The 11,402-nt window shown below is 37.2% G+C and overlaps 1 pseudogene across 1 annotated transcript; it reads left to right on the top strand.

The window, feature by feature from the left end:
* The first annotated feature begins 285 nt into the window (after positions 1-285).
* LOC149564303 (uncharacterized) lies at positions 286-5,496 on the top strand (annotated as a pseudogene). Its single transcript, XR_016364181.1, has 3 exons — positions 286-1,404; positions 2,657-4,267; positions 4,998-5,496. The product of XR_016364181.1 is annotated as an uncharacterized LOC149564303 (transcript).
* Positions 5,497-11,402: the final 5,906 nt, after the last annotated feature.

The following is an 11,402-nucleotide window of genomic DNA, read 5'->3' as shown; positions in this document are numbered from 1 at the left end:
TTGATTGGAAGTGGCCATTTTTCGTAGTCTGTATCATCTGAATCTAGCTGTTTTGCTTTGAAGTGGCCATCTTTCTTCGTCTGCAACATCTGGATTTAGTCCGTTTGAAGGCGATTTTCCTTCGTCTGTAGCATCTGTATCTTGCTGTTTTTGATGCAAGGCCCCATTTTCTTCGTCTGTTGTATCTGTATCTGGCTATTTTGATTTGAAGTGCTCGTTTTTCTTCGTCTGTAGCTTCTGTATCTGTCTATTTTGATTAGAAGTAGCCTTGTTTCTTCGTCAATAGCATCTGTATCTGGGTATTTTGATTTGAGGTGGCCGTTTTTCCTTGTCTGTAGCATCTGTATGTCTATCTTCAAGATGGTTGTGAAGATTTAGAAAAGGTTTGAAAGAAGAAATTTTGAAGATTTCGATAAGTAATGGGGGAAAACGGCGTTGGAGGCGTTGTATTTGCTGTGGTATTGCTGTTTTCGTTGGGGTTTTATGACGCGGCAAAGAGTGAGGTGGAAAGCCTGATGGATTTCAGGCAGTATATAGGCGACCCGGGCGGTTTCCTGGCGTCGTGGAAGTCGTCGGACGGGAGTCCTTGTTCGTGGAAGGGCATCAAATGCACAGTCGACGGCGCCGTGAGCGCGGTCGATTTGGTGGGCATGAATTTGACGGGCAGTTTCTCGGCGGATGTCTGTGATTTGTTGAACCTGACGGAGCTCAACCTTGGGGAAAACAATTTTAACCAGACGATGCCGCTGGAAATAAGCCGGTGCCGGAGTCTGACGGCGCTTAATCTGAGCGGTAACTATATCTGGGGTACGGTGCCGGAACAGATTTCAGAGCTGGAATCGCTGCAGGTTTTGGACCTCGGCGGGTTGTATTTGGAAGGCCGGATACCGCCTGCGCTGCTGGGGCTGAGAGGGCTTAGGGTTTTGATTCTTGCCGATAACTGGTTTACCGGTCCTGTACCGTCGGAACTCGGGAATCTGACGGAGCTTCGGGTTTTGGATCTGTCGGGGAACGAACGGCTCGGCCCTGGTTCGATTCCCGTTGAGATCGGATGGCTTGCGAAATTAGAGGAACTGCATTTATCCATGGCGGCGTTCACGGGTCGAATCCCCAGCGAGCTCGGAATGTTGAAGTCGCTGAAGGTACTGGATCTGTCGCAGAATAATTTAAGTGGCACCATTCCGAGCGAGGTCATGGGGCTTCAGCGTCTGCTTTATTTGCGTCTGGATCATAACGCAATCAGTGGGGAGATACCGGATTCCATTTCGAATCTGAGCGCACTCAGGCTGCTGGATTTGGGGAAAAATGAGCTGAGCGGCCATATTCCTCCTGGCATTTCAGAGCTCTACGACCTCGAGGTTCTGGCCCTCTACATGAACCAGCTCACGGGCCCTCTACCGCCAGGTACTTCTAAGTTTTTCTGTTACTGTGTATTTTTGCCTTTTTCAAGCATGTCCCACTGTGTTGGTAGTTATTCCTCTCCGTCCAGGGATTTGATCTCAGTCTCCCCTTTTTTCTGCTAGTCATATCCTAATAATTCCAAAATTCCTTAAATCTGTGTGAAAATATTTGAGGTCTTCTTAGAAGGTTCCATTAATCAACAAATTGTTTTTGTATGTCAAGATCACTAAGATTTGTGTCTGTCCAGTGACCCTTGCTTCGTTGGTAAAATTGAATGGTTTAGAGGGTCTACAAAAAATGACGTCTTCTACAGTTGTTCTAATACGATGAAGATGGCCAATACCTTTGTGTTTTCAAGGCTTATAATATATTTTACTATTCAAGTCAACGCTTACATGATTCTTACTATTCAAGAGAATACTGTAGGAATCTGATCATATTTTTATGGTAGCACCAATTCGTTGATCTCTGTATAAATAGATTGACTTATTTCTCCAATGTATATAACTATACAAACTTTTAATTTTATGAACACCAGGAGTGGGATACAGATCTCTGTGATCTGTCATGGATCTTGTTTATTTCTGTTACATTGCTTTTTAACAATCCAGGACATTCGAGGAATATGAATTTTTTATTTTAGCACTATCTTAAGCACAAACTCCTAAGGCTCTTTTAGCCAGTGTATCGAGGACACTTGCATCTTAGGATTCTTGATGATGAGAAGCAGCACACATGCAAAGGCCTTTGTGAGTTGCTATCTTGCATACTTGTATTGTAAAGGCCCATTATTTTCTCAAAAGGAGGACAACTTATATCCTAGAAATTTTAGAAATTATTTTGTTGGGTCTAACTAGCTATTGAAAACCCATCATGGGAAAAACTTCTGAACTTTTTATGGGAAACTAATGGAAGTTATATGGATGGGTTGTAATTCAGTTGAGAACAATTGTACGTTTCCTGATTATGTCATAATCCAAAGTACAAGACAGACTGAATCTCTCCTGCTTGTATAAGCATAGCTAAAATAAAATTTCTGGCCTAGATGTATGCCCCCTCGTAACGATCTAGTTTGCCATATAAAGGTAGAGATACTCTGATATCTATGTAAGTTTAGAAATACTGATATTCATTTAATCCAGTTGTTTAAAAAAAAGGTTTATGTTTCCTATTCTCTTTGGAATTTTGATTTTGATTTTGGTAATGTACTTGATTTTTATTTTAACTTACAGCTAACAGAACTCTATAAATGCAGGTATTGTGAATCTTAAAAAACTCTTGGTACTGTTGATTCACACGAATATGCTGACAGGCACACTTCCTCCAGAGCTTGGGCTTAACGCTAGCTTCACATCTTTTGAAATCTCGCTTAACAATATCCGTGGTCCAATTCCCCCAAATCTCTGTCATGGAGGTCAGCTACAGAACTTGAGTCTTCACACCAACCATTTTTCAGGGCCAATTCCCCGGTCATTCAGCCAATGCCACAGCCTTGTCAGGCTCACTCTGCAGAATAATGAACTTTCTGGGGACTTCCCAAATGGTCTCTGGTCAGCTCCCAATATGACCATCATTAGACTGGAAAACAACAGGATCTCAGGCACCATTGCTCCTGAAATTCGCCAGGCTTTGCAGCTAGCTCAGATTCAGATTGATAACAATCAATTTAGAGGCACCTTCCCTCCTGAATTAAGTCAGCTCCAGAGCTTGTACAAGCTCTCGGCTTCCCAGAACCTTTTCACAGGCAACTTCCCTCCAACAATATGCAATTGCCCTGTTTTGAGCATCATCAACGTTTCACAGAATTTATTGTCAGGCAAACTTGCAGAATTCAGTAGTTGCAAGAAGTTGGTGTCAATTTCTTTTGCAGAGAATAGCCTTGAGGGTGAAATACCACCTTCTCTAGGGACCCTTCCCGTGCTCACATACCTCGATTTATCAACCAACAAGCTCACAGGCAATATCCCCTCCCAGCTGGCAAATCTCAAGCTTGTATTGCTCAATCTCTCATTCAATAGGCTATCAGGAAGGGTCCCTGCCTCGCTGATTTCAAGTTTACCTGCATCGTACTTAGAAGGAAACCCCGGCCTCTGTGGAACAGGACTGTCCAAGCCATGTAACTCAAAGTACTTAGATCAATCTGGGCACAATCACAAGCACCCTGTCATTCTGATATGGACCCTTATCACTGTATTTCTTGCTGCTGGAATCATATTTGTCCTGGGTTTGATTCTAATACACAGATCCTGGAATAGACTTGGGTACAATCCTGAAAAGTCAACATGGAATACTGCATCATTTTGCCACCTGGGATGTGATGAAGACGAGATTGTCTCAAAGCTAGATGAGAAGAATGTTGTGGGTAGTGGAGGTTCTGGCAAGGTATACAAGGTTATATTGCCTGGGGGTGAGCCAGTGGCTGTAAAGAGGCTATGGAAAGCAGGCAAGGTACGGGGAGGAAGGCAGGCTGGTATCCTCAAGACTGAGATTGAGACACTGGGCAAGGTTTGCCATGGGAACATTGTGAAATTGCTTTGTTGCAGCTCCAGTGAAGAAACAAGTATTCTGGTGTATGAATTTGTACCAAATGGTAGCTTGGCTGATGTTCTGCATTCTTCTTCAGATTTTGTTTTGGATTGGCCGTGTCGATTTAGAATTGCCATGGGAACAGCCCGGGGTTTGGCCTACCTGCATCATGATTATGAGCCACAGGTCCTTCACAGGGACATCAAGTCAAAAAATATACTTTTGGATTCCAACTATGAACCCAAGCTTGCTGACTTTGGCCTTGGAAAGATATTGGGAGAGACTACACATCTTCATTCCATGTCTTCAGTTGTGGGGTCTTATGGATACATTGCTCCTGGTATGCTGCTATACGTAACATGAAAATACTTTTTTCTTTTTTAAAATTTAAATGCTTTATTAAAATTGCTCTCGTTTTAATGTATTTGCCTTGCAAAAAGTTTGTTCTTTGAAATTTTTAGTGTTGCTTCAGAATCCTATATTTTGAAATCTTTAAAACCCTTATGAAAAGTTTGTTCTTTGAAATTTTAGTGTCGCTTCAGAATCCTATATTTTGAAATCTTTAAAACTGATTGGTCTTAAAGCATGAAATCTACAAGCTTTAGAACACTGTCACTACTCTTTGTAATTGGTTGAGTAGCGTTAACTCTTCTAACATAATCCAACTGTGTAGAGCTTGTTCACTTTTTTCCCAAACTCTACATATATGCAGTATCTCCATTCTTCGTGGACATCAAACATGCAAAACCACATTTAGAAGATGATAGTCTTATCACCATCATGTTGAAAATGCTCGTTCGATCACAACGGAGTTTGCCGAAGATGTGCATTTATGTTTGCTGTCATGTCTAATGTGTAGTTTTCGTCTTTTAATATCCATTTTTTTTGTCAAATTGAGTTCTTCAATCTGTCTTTCCTTGAGAAGCTTCAAGCAGTATTCTTGTCTCTCAATTTCTGTGCCTTGCATGTTTCAATATACTATAGGAAAAGCAGTCTTGAAGATTTGCAATGATCATTATGTTTTCCTAACTCATTTCCTTTTCCTCCGTTTTCTTTTTATGTAATTGCAGAGTACACCTATTCTGCTAAAGTAGATGAGAAAAGTGACGTGTACAGCTTTGGAGTGGTGTTACTGGAGCTCATAACAGGAAAGAAGGCAGTGGAGGTGGATCACGGTGATTTGATTGATGTAGTGAAGTGGGTCCGAGGGAAAGTCAATACCAAAGATGGGATCTGGAAAGTTCTGGATGCAAGAATTAGAGAAAGTTCAGAGCATGAGATGATGGCTGCACTGAGAATCGCTCTCCTTTGCACCAGTGTACTTCCTCAGCGGCGGCCTTCAATGCAAGAGGTTGTTGAAATGCTCCAGCTTGTGAAGTCTGCTGGATCATCAAACCCTGCAGTTAAATAGCAGAAAATATTTCTGATTCTTCCTCGCTTTCTTGAAATTTGTCTAGAGATCTCCCTTATTTTCTCTTTCATTCATAATGACCGAGGACTGTAAAATGGATGACCAAGTAGAGCCTTTTTACTTTAAATTTAAATCATATAGGATCCTTTATCTTGAAATCCATATTTCTTATGGCTACTGATCCCATCCCCTTGATGCTGTGTGTTCCACTGGATGGAATGCATCGGCTTGTGTATAAGTTTGAGATTCTCGTTGAAGATGTAATTCAACAGATGAGGCATTTGATTGTATGTGTATTTCATTGTATTTTCATTTTTGTTTACGAATATTTTTTTGTATTGAAAAATTAGAAATCATGGTATTACTTGCATGCTACTACGCTGTTCTCTTTTCAGGCCCGCGTTGTCGGATCTTAGACCAATGGAATCGAATTTTATTTGAGAAGGGAAGAAGCTTGACTCTTATGCAGAGTAGAGATTGAGTTTGAAGACTAGAAAATGTTATGCTGTTAAAGGGCAGTGTTCAAGTCAATAAAGATATTTTAGAAGAGAACCTTCACAATTAAAAGACGATCCTATGTTATAAACTTGGAAAGTAGAGCAGGATGCCTGAAAGGCAGTGAGCTAAGTTGCAAACATACTCATTGATGGACATATCAGAAGAAACAATTCCAATTCATGGCCATGTCTTCTTACTCTTAGATTAGGGTCTGTTTGGTTTGTGGAAGATGACAGGAATTGGCTTTTCATCTGGATTTTAATTTTTTTGGGTGTGTTAAAATTGGCCAAAAAAGAATTAGAAGACCGTAGTTCTACTTTTGTCTCAAAACTAGGTTTTCCCACCTCCTACTAGCAAGTAGGAATCGCGACTTTGCCTTTTCCTAGTTTGAGGGTAAGTGAATTAGAGTGTTTTTTTGAACTCGTTCACTGTTGACTGCTAAGCAAAGTAATGAGACTCGGACTCAGCTCGGACTCGGAAATTACTTGGCGGTGACTTGGCAAAGTGAGAAAATTTTGAATTTTTGAGATTTTTAAGGAGTTAAACAACATTTCATGCACCCATTATTGAATAAAGCGTAAAGACACGATAACATCATTAAATAGAAGATAATTTGATCATAATGCACATTGCCACATACTTAAAGTTAAAACTTAAAACTTAAAAGTCAAACATACATTGATTACATAAGTACAATACTACAAAGGTAAATTGCTAAATACTATATTACTAGTAATTAAAGTTTAAAGTTTAAACAGTAGTTGAATCTTGAAGAAAATATTATAAAAGTAAAATATAGAATCATATATAAAATGGTAGATCCATGCAACCCATCAAAATGTATATGTAATATGTATTATGAAATTCAACACATCAAGATTTAATGAATCAATAGTCATCATCAAATGTTTCAAATTATGATCATATATTAAGTTAAACAAAAAGTTAAAACAAGACTATAAGTCTATAGCTATGGCTCCTAAGCGTCATCGTCATCGTCATCGTTATCGTCATACTTCAGCCTTAGTATAATCTATAAAATGCCTCTTAGTAAGGCGTCTAAAGTAGGTCTTGGATGTCTGAGTAGCCATAGGATCAGCGTGTGAGGTGCCTCTAGGATCAATTGTAGTCTCTACCTTTGGCTTTGCCAATGCCTATGAGGTGCCATTAGGAACAATTGTAGCTCTCTGGTCCTTTGTTGCCACAACTTCAGCCTGGCCCTCTCTATCTGCTTGGTCAAGCCATTGTAGGTCCTCATCATCAAAAATAGGATCAATAGTCTCAATGATCCATTCAAACTCAGGATCAACTTTCTCTAGAGTAATCAGAGAGGTGTCACTTTCCAAAATCTCTTTGATCCTAATGCGCAAGTTGTAATGCACAAAGACTAGCCTATTTATTTGCTGCATAGACAACATGTTATGCCTCTGCAAGTGGATGTGCTCGGGCTACTTAGCTGGCTCAAAATGCAGATGGCGATTTGTTGAAGGTTTTTGGTTGAAGGCCCAAATATTTGCCACCATCTATTTGAATTTTGAAAAAAGGAAAACAAAAAAATATTAGTTTCATTTCAAAATTTGAACTTTAAAGTTTAAAGCTAGAAATTTACAAACTAGATTGTATAAGGCTTAGGTTGCAAAGTTGCAATTTTGTATGACCTTTGGAAATTTGACTGGAAAAAATGGCCCTTGATGCATTATTATAGGCATCTATCTCAAGCAATATATTTTTGCGATTAGGGGACATCTTCGATATCACTGTGTATGGGCCACTAAGAACCCCCTCATCTACTTTGAAATCATCACGGAAGCGGTATGTCGGATTGAGGTAATAGGTTGCTGCATGGATGGGCTTATGAAACTGATTTTGTTATCTCCTATCAATTATGTCCCAAATAGGGCCATAGTTTTCCTCAACTCTTACATATTTGGCCTTAATAGCCTCCTTGACCCTATCCATGCCCTCATAAATGTAGCCCATAGAGGGTTTCTCGCTATTAGCAACTCGTAGGAGGGCTACAAGGGGCTCAGTGTTCTACAAAACAATTAAACATAAAAACAATTTAGTGAATGATGAAACTTTGCAAAGTTGCACAATGAAAATAAAACAAAAATATGTATGAGATAAATTAATTTATAAAATTTTAAGACTTAAGCTTTTAAAATTTAAAATTTAAATTACCTCCACAATCATCGAACATGGCTCTCAAAAACCTTCATCATCATAAATGCATTTTGTTGCATCTATCCCTGCAGGGCTGGTGGCAAAGGAGGAGGAACTCCATTCTGGACTAACAAACATGCACCTCAACTCTAACCTTGAAGTCAGCAAGGATTTTAGTGTGATAAAATTAGAGGCAAATCTTGTGATACCAGGACGAGCCAACACCTTTCCCTTCGTGTATTTCTTCATAGTGCTGAGGACCAAAGCATGATTATAGATGAACTTATAAAGATTTTTGGTCTTGGTAACACATGATTTCACCCATATAAGCTTGCCAATATCCTCTAACATAAGGTCGATGCAATGGGCCGCACATGGAGTCCAAAAGATTTTTGGGTGTCTCTCCATCAAAAGTTTTCCTACAACAATTTTAAATTAGTTAGTAAACGATGAAATTTTTTGATGTATTAAAAAACTTTTAATTTTTAAAATTTAATAAAAAACTAAAACAAATTTTTTAGAAGTAGAACTTAGAAAGTTAGAAGTTAAACTTTTACCTGCAACAACATAATTATCTGCATTATCAGTCACCACTTGGATAACATTCTCTTCCCCCACCTCCCTTATGACCTCCTCAATAGTCTCACATAAGAATTTTGCATTTTTCACATGTGAGGAAGCATCTATAGACCTCAAAAACATGGTGGATCTTAAAAGTGAAAATTAAACAAAATAATTATCATTCAAGAATCAATAGTCAATAAGACAAAATTTTTGTTATTCAATAATAGTATACATTAAATTTTAGACTTCAAGAAGTAGAGGATGATGAATTACCTCTGCTAGAAACAAGAAAATTTAGGAGGGTCCTATTCCTCCTATCTGTCCATCCATCCGTCATGATGGTACACCCCTTTTGGCTCCAAATCTTTTTATGATCCTCCAACTCAAGTTTCATCTCCTCAACCATATCTAGTAAGAGAGGGCCACTCAACTCATCTTCAGTGGGGGCTTTGAACCCCACACCACAGATGGAAATTGCATCAATCATCCCTTGCCAATAAGAAGTCCTGTTATATTTATAAAAATATTTTAATTAACATATTTCAAATTTTCAACATTAAGTTAAAAGTATAAAATTGAATTTAAATTCTAAAACTTAAAATGTAAAACAATCAAATATAAATGAAGTTGAAATACCTAGCTGCTATAAATGAAATGTTGTAGAAAAACCAAAACTTGCAAATTGCTCTCACTCCAGCTTCATGTATCTCCCTATTTCAGCCCAAGCTCTCAAGTGAGGGTTGTGCACCAGGAGTGGAATACGGTACAAAAAATTGTCCAACTTACTAGATTTTCTGACTATAGGACGAAAGGTAAAGCCAGTACTACTAGAAGTGGTAGCAGCCGCAACACCACTAGCACTAGCAGTGCAAGGAATATATGTAGAAGAAGAACGAGCAATAGAAGCACTAGGACGATAGGGGGGAAGGGAAGAACCTTCTCCAACACAACCTATTGATTCAAAAACATTTTTGGATGAGCATGTAAGGGAACTAGAACCAAGCTGAGCTAACTCTTCTAATTGTTTTTTTTTTTAAATTCTTTTTCTTTTTCATATCTTTCCAAGGCTACATAACAAAAATGTTGAGCCTCAACAGTTGTAGCTCCACAAAACTCAGTATCATGACCACGTATTCCAGCAATATGGTATTTCAATCTATTTATCCCCCCACTATTAATGGTTTTGCAAAATGGGCATTTTGTTTGAGTTCTAGTTCTACTCGGAAAGTCTATGGTGAACTTCCAACACTCATCTTTTTTATTGCCTTTAGAGAGCTTGGGTTTTTTTACCTCTAGGAGTCATTATGAGTAAGGAAAAATGTAAAGGTTGCTGCAATAAGACATTTTAGACCAAATATTACCATTTAAGCATTGTATTTTATGAAGATCTAAAGTAAAAAAAACTCATAAACAAACAAAAAAAATTCATGCAAAAAACCCATAAGCATAGAGAAAAAATTTATCAAAATCTAAACAATCAACTCTTACCTCTTTCAAATGCTTTGGGAAGTGTTGAGAAAAGCTCCTATGAATTCCTTGATGATCTAAATGCAAGCTCCAATGTCACAAATGCAAGCTTTTCTCCTCTTCCTCTTAGCTGGTTGCCAAACAAGAAAACTCTATTTCTCTTCTACCTCTCTCTCTTTCTTTCTTCTTTTCATTATAGAGTGTTATGGGAGCCCTTTTAGGGTTATAAGAGTGAGGAAGAACAAAAAATAATATTTTAAACCCCTGAATTTTTCCTTGCTGTGGCCAGGTCAAGCTATGCTGAGTCAGGCAAGTCACCTCATGACTCGTGAATCGCACGAGTCATGCCACATGACTCACCGCTCATGAGTCACGGGTCATTATGACTCGGTGGGGTTATTGTGGCTCGCTGACTCGCGTGACTTGTGTGACTCGCCGTGAGTCACATTACCCTGTTGCTAAGTAAGATATAAATATTATTGTTTAAATTTAAAATTTACAAGAATTAATTTATATTTCTGAATTAGAGATTCTATTAATCAAATCTCCAAGTCATATATATTCATTTTATAATAATTCAAACATGATTATTTAAATATTATGACATTATAGAGTTAGATATTTATGTTAAAATAATTAAACTATTAGGAATTAAAATTAACATTCTATTCTTTAATTTTAATTCAAGATTAATTTAGTTTTTAAATTTATATTAATATGTTTTTAACATTTTAAAATATTTAATATAAGACTTCTATTTTAAATATATTTTCTAAATTTCTAGTAGAAATTCATCTTTCTTTTTGAATATTTTTGTTGAGATTAAATTGTATTAACACATAGTTTTAATAAAAAAATCATTTGATAAATAATAAGATGACATCTAATTTTTTTATCCAATAAATTTGAACACTTCAACTAAAAATTTATTAATTTAATACTTAATATTTAAATGCTTAAATAATCTTCATATATTTGCAATTGAATCTTAATGATTTCTTTTCACAGTTTATGTTCACGACAAAAAAAATATTGGTAAGGGAAGAAAACAAATATAGAGTTCAATGAAATTTCACAACAAAATTAGAAACAACCATTTACAATCAAAACGAGAATTTGAATGAATGTGTGCAATTTTTTATATATTAATCGAAATCTCTAACAACCTTGACAAAAGCATCTCTTTTAAAATGAAAATAACATAGCGTCATTTAAGACAAATAGTTGACCTATCTTCCTTCAAGGGAATTTGTAGAAACGTAAATAACAAGAAACAAGTGGTTCATAAACTAAGTTTTGAGAAAATATAAATGATGAAAAGTAAATCTTACATAATTGAATTGAAAAATTAATAATGTTAGTTTTACCAGTA

The sequence above is a fragment of the Cupressus sempervirens genome, chromosome 4 (genome assembly GCF_028749045.1).
Source record: "Cupressus sempervirens isolate cs-2001-9-10 chromosome 4, ASM2874904v1, whole genome shotgun sequence".
Taxonomy (NCBI): domain Eukaryota; kingdom Viridiplantae; phylum Streptophyta; class Pinopsida; order Cupressales; family Cupressaceae; genus Cupressus; species Cupressus sempervirens.
Note: the sequence above shows the minus strand (reverse complement) of the source record. Positions and strands in the feature narration are given on the sequence as shown.